This window comes from Myxocyprinus asiaticus, chromosome 34 (assembly GCF_019703515.2).
Source record: "Myxocyprinus asiaticus isolate MX2 ecotype Aquarium Trade chromosome 34, UBuf_Myxa_2, whole genome shotgun sequence".
NCBI classification, from domain to species: domain Eukaryota; kingdom Metazoa; phylum Chordata; class Actinopteri; order Cypriniformes; family Catostomidae; genus Myxocyprinus; species Myxocyprinus asiaticus.
The window spans coordinates 32,917,671-32,923,808 of NC_059377.1; the positions used below are offsets into that span (position 1 = coordinate 32,917,671).

Here is a 6,138-nt window from a genome sequence, read left to right on the forward strand (position 1 = left end):
AATTCCAGTAATCAGTTTAAAGTAACTGACTTTCAATTGGGATAATTACATTTAAGTACATTACTTGGGTTACACATATTCCTAAAATAGTTTTATTCATGTAGAATTTAAAACATGAATTATGTTCATACTGCATGTATGTCTCTTTGCTTTTCTGTGATAGTTGAAGGGCATGGGCCCCCTAATGAGACATTATAAGGAAGAAACAATGAACAAGGAGGAAAAATAGACATAATTTTTTTAATTTGTTGAGCAAAAAAACAAAAACTTTCCTTGAAAGGCATTTCAGATAGTATCTTAAAAGCACAGTAATTAGCAGTGTGATTACTTTTTTGACAACGTAATCTGATTATAATTTTATAGAAGTAATTAGTAATTTGTAGTGGATTACTTTTTGAGTAACATACCCAACACTGGCATTTAAATTATGTCCTAACTCTTGAGGTGATTTATAACAACTCCTTATTCACAGAGGCTGGACCTTATTGTTGAGTCGCATAGTTCATGACATCAGTCAGTCAAACACATCCTGAGATCCAGGTCGATCTAGTGTGTGTGTCTGATTCTATCCCATTATCAAAGCACTCTTACTGTACCACACTTGAGGGGATTAGGTTTAAAGACCGCAGGCTAGATGGAAAGAGTATAGAGGACCTCACCAGCACCCCTGCACTCTCCAGCGACACTTTGTGGGGGGAAAAAAAATCGCTTTTGTTCAGTTGGACAAAAATTAATTACTATTTTAATAACAGAGCCAGACCCGCTGAAAATCGGCTTAGAGAAATGGTGATGTAATGATTGCTGGAGAGGAGTTTTGTAAAGGAGGAGAAGGGGCTTGGGGGGTGGGGGGGGGTGTATCGAGGGCCCTCCAAATTCTCTATTTGCCACAAAAAGTTGCAAATCAAAGTGATCTGCAGTCAAATGAAGGCCACACAGTATGTTTGAGAAATCACGGCTCATTGTTGGAATTCCTACACATGGTCTTTGCGACATCTGCACCCAGTGTGTGAGTCTTTACGTCTTGTTTGTTAGTTGACGAACTCACACACAGAGGATCGTGCAGTGCAGCTGAAAGAAATCAAGTGTGTTGTAATTTCACAAATGCAAAAAAAAAATTCGGAGGCACGCGTTTATTCCCTACCAAAGCACTTCATATTCGGGCTAGCCCACCGAGTCTGCCGAGAACAAGAGCTAAAGTGATAAGCTCGTTTTTGATGAGCAACATTTCAATTTGCATGAGAACACACGCATGGTGTTCTCTCTCTCTTTCTCTCTCTCTCTCTCTCTCTCGCATTCTCCCTCCCTCGCTCTCCATTTTCTCTCTCACTCTCTCTCTCTCTTCCTGCTCCTTTCCCCTGACCGTGATTAATACACACATGTTGTACAAAGGGCTCCTTGTTAGCTTAATGGCAAGGCCTAAATGGAGACTTATATTTCCAGGATTATATCTGTATTCAATTGCAAATGATTTTTGGGGGGACTTTTAATACCCTGCTCTCTTGTCTATGAATAATAGTATCATTTAAATGTAGCAGACACCTGGTGCAGAGAGGGGGGAGCTCAAGGCACCGAGTCTGGCCGGGCACCACTGCCAACTTCCCTCTTTCCCAGCCTTGCCTTATCCCCAACGACCAGCCTCCAATTTCACTCCCTTACCTTCAAATGCCATGCAGTTGAAACTTTATTCTCCCTTCGGTAAAAAACTCTGCCTCTCCTGAAAGGGAGAGAGGGATGAAAAACAGAGGAGATTTAAGGGAGGGAAGGAGGAAAGAAATTCTTATCAATCTTTTCTTAGATTTGGGGAAAAGTCATCTGAAGAAGCCGTGTAACGTTTCAAGGGACCCGTCCAATTAAATACTTAAAAAAAAAAGGTACAATAACAGTAGCCTCTCCAATACTCAATGGATACATTAATGCTCTTTTGTTGATTTATTGTACATTAGCTTCTGAGTCTGAAGAGAAACAGGGGGGACTTTAGACGGGGGGCCATTTGTATGCGCCCCACGTCTGTCCCGCGCACACACAATCCGGCCTGTATTGCGTTTTGCAAATTTATACCAGGATGTAGGTTTAGACTGTTTCCCTGGAAAAAAAGGAGAAGTTTTTCAAGTAAGTGTCTGCTTTCATAAGCACAAGTGAGTGAATTACAAACAAGGCTTTGTTTCAAAACTCACAGATGTATGGCTGGAGCATGGCTTTGTCCTCCAACCCTGAGATGTTTTTGTAGATGTTCTGTTCGGGGAGAACGCAGACAAAATGTACTTGTGTGCTGGATGGCTGATATTAGCTTAAGCTTTCCCAGGGTTATATTTACAAGATGCTTTTTTTGTATGTTTTGAGCATAGAACAGTGTGAAGGTTCTTTCTTGTACTCAACGCTTTAGTTTAACTAATGGAAAACATTTAAAATAGTTATTTTTCTATTAAACTCCATGGAAGACTCCAGATGCGAGAGAATCTTATTCAGGCTAATTATTTACTTTTTGAGTTTGTACATTGAACAATAGTCAGAATTTAAAAAAGCATTACATTGAAAACCTTGTAAAGAAGTATCAATAATATGCATCAAAAAGGTGGAATTATGAACTAATATTATGTACCTGTCAATAAACTGAAGCAGTTTATTTTAGAAACACCTGCTGAATTTTGTTTCTTCCTCAGAGTTTTGTCAGAGTCCGTTTGCTGCTTTGCAAACAGCATGTTTTGAAACTTGGCTTGCCAACACTCCTTTTGTTGTGTCTAGACTGCAGGAAATGCAAAATTGCATTTGTTTACAACCGTAAGGAAGTGAAAGCCAAGGCAACGATTAAAGAGCAGCTCAAAGGAAAAAAAATGCTTAACACGTAGCGCAGATTTTCTAAAAAGAGAGAGGGAGAGAGAAAGCAGGGAGAAGATATGAAGAGGGACTGTCTCATGAAAACATCTTTAAATCACACTTACTATAAACTTCATTGTTCTTAGTCGCCATTCTGACATTTGCTCCTGATGCTTGTAAGTGCTGCTGTTTTCAAATCTAATCTTGAATCAGTCATTTGCTACTCTTTCTTAATGAGTCACATAAGGATGTGAGGGGAGGAAGTCGATCCCTAACCAGAAATTTTAGGTTACTAGAGTATAGCTTTCACCTAAATGCAATGCTATTTTAAGAATGTTCTCCCGTGCGAGTATTACGGCCTGTCATCTATATACACCACTATCTGCTTCCATTTGTTTGTTTAAGTTCCCTGGCCATGTCTCACATATGGGACTTTACTTTATTTTTTTTTACCCTTTGGGAAAATAACAGTGAATGACGATGGGCTTGTTCTGTATTAACGGTGCAGTGAGATATGCGTTTTCTCTGTGCCATGAGAATTAGTTGATATGACTGGGCTTCACCAATTCAGCGGTGGAGCAGACAGACGGCAAACACAACACCGTTGACTCGCTGTTTCTACATACTTTACACTGTCTGGCTGCTTATTCACTTATTTTAACTAATAATTAAGGCGTGATAGTCACAATTACTGTTCAGCACGTCATTGCTACTATTAGACCCTTTCACAAACTTTTATCTTAATTGGAAAGGCTTCGTTCAAATATATATATATATAATTATCTTATGAGCTATACAATTCAATATAATTCGAACAAAGCCTTTCCAATTAAGATAAAGCTTTGTGAAGGGGCTAATAGTAGCAATGATGTGCTGTACAGTAAATGTGACTATATTATTACATATTATTGAAGCAGTTATTACTATATATAATGCTATATTATTATTACTAATGTATCTGGCTCTTCTCCCAGTACATGTCATAAATATTTACTGTCAATAGTTTATTGTCAATATAAACCAAGATCTTTTTCACAATTGCTTGGCTCAAAAGAAAAAAATGTGTATAAAATATATAGGTATAAAATATATAGGACATAAATATAAAATAAATAAATCATAATTGTTAATACTCTAAATAATAATAATGTTACTATAACCAAACCTTGAGGCGGATTGGCTACAACAGCAGAAGACCACGTCTGGCACTTTATTAGTACAATAGTGTTCTTAATAAAGTGCTCAGTAAGTGAATAAATCATAAATGTTATTATATAAATAATAATATGTTACTACAGTATAACTATGATATGTAGTAGTAGTATTATTACTATTATTAATTGATCTGGCTCTTCACCCATTATCTGTCACAAACATTTATTGTCACTATACATTATTTTCAGGATAAACTTAAAAGATTTATGTATCTCAAAAGATTAATATACAATAAATAAATCCTAAATGTTAATACTCTAAATAATAATAATTGTACTATACTAAATATAATCATATTTCTTATATAAATAATTATCTTATGAGCTATACAATTCAATATCATTTGAACGAAGCCTTTACAATACCTGTCATAAACATTTATTGTCACTATACTATTGCCAATATAAACCAAGTTTGTTTCATAATTCAAAGATTACAAGATCTGAAATCCTGTATCCAGTAGCGCTTGTTTATACCTGTACAGGAAGCACTTGTTAGCAGATAGAGTTCCAACTTACAAGCTTGCCATCTGTTGATCACAATGGTCTTATATGTGAAACTAAAGCACTTTTGTAAGACACTCTGTATAAGACATGGATAGAACTAATGTAGTTTGCTAAATTCTTTAAATGTAAATGTAAATCAAAAGATTGTTCCTCTGCTTTTGCTTTCTATTCCTAAATCAGCTGAGATGATTTATATAAATTTGGGGAAAAAAGCATTTGATAAATTTAAACTATAGCATCATTTAACATGTTCAGAGTGAATTGTGCGTCTGTTTACACAAATAATGCTGCTCAGTGATGATAGAGATGGAGGAAAACAGGAAGTGCCCTAAGTGACCCATAACAACAGCTGAATTTTGGCTATTTTTATCTGCCTTTAAAAAATGCCTTCAGACCATAAAATATAATATCTGAAAGTGTGTGATGTATGTCAGATGTGTTCATTACGTTCAAAGAATTCCAAATGGAGCACATCTTAGAGAGCAATGGGCCATAATGAGGTAATCTTAGGTCCTCTTCCATTTGGGACATATATGGGGACTTATCTGTGGTTTGCCTCCAGCCTCTGTCTGAGACATGGAAAGGAAGTCACTATTGCAGAGTTTACACAGATGGAGCACACTCCTCCGTCAACACTCACATAAAATGGAGCAAAGACTTGTTTTTTTCTTTTCATTTCAGTGTACACAGATGCTTATGGAGACACAGAGGTGCCAAGGTTTGTGAGTACGCTATGAGCAAGCAAACATGTGGAGATGTTTTTCAGGCTAAACGTGATAAGAAGAGTGTTTTTCCTCATACATATTTTTATATGACATCCATTTCTCTGCTATGGGTGACTAATGTCTCTGTCATAAACAGTTGTTCTTGCACATACACCACAAATCAAAGCATTAACAGATTGTCACTGAGCATAATGAAATCTTTGTTCTGTAAGATAGTATAAGGCAAATGAGATTTGTAACATGATAGTTGTTTTCTAACCAGTTTAGATCTCATTACAACCATAAGACCGATTTTTCTTAAGATACACTGTTGTCTAGGTCATTGTGACATTTGGTTTTCATTCTGCCATTAAATAAGTTATACCTCGCTTCTGTTGTTCAAATGAACGCCTCTTGGTTTACAAAACGTTTGTCTGTGGTTTTACAGCAGAATGCTTGGAGACGCACATGAGAGGTGACTCATAAACCAGGCACACATGTCCACTACTCACTGTCTGTTTGTTTCTGACAGCTCTTTACAGTCGTACTGTAAATGTCACAAGGATCTGTGATCTAAGACCAGTGGCACGCAAGAGATGGTGTCAATGATTTGCTGTACTTTGTAAGAGAGCAATAGTACTACCATGGCCCAAGAACCATGTGCTAACTTTTAGTTTTGCCCAGGCGTTCAGGGGAATCTTCGTTTAGTGAGGTCAGGCTTATGTTCTGTCAAAGCCACTAGATGACGGATGATCATGCTAACCTGGTTTTGCATCTCTCTCAGCATGTTCAGGGAAAACTAATCGTTATCTGGTCCCCAGACTCCAACTGAGAGAGAGTAATTTTGGACATGGAAGGTTAGATGTCTGTCCATATGTTCCTTTATTGAGCTGTCAGTG

General features: G+C 37.1%; 1 long non-coding RNA gene across 1 annotated transcript; it reads right to left on the bottom strand.

Annotated features, from left to right (window-relative positions):
• Positions 1 to 1,895: 1,895 nt before the first annotated feature.
• Positions 1,896 to 2,679, bottom strand: LOC127425687 (uncharacterized). The gene is made up of 3 exons (XR_007894657.1): positions 2,600 to 2,679; positions 2,175 to 2,232; positions 1,896 to 2,083 (listed from the first exon to the last, which is right to left on the bottom strand). It is a non-coding gene; the product is annotated as an uncharacterized LOC127425687 (long non-coding RNA).
• Positions 2,680 to 6,138: the final 3,459 nt, after the last annotated feature.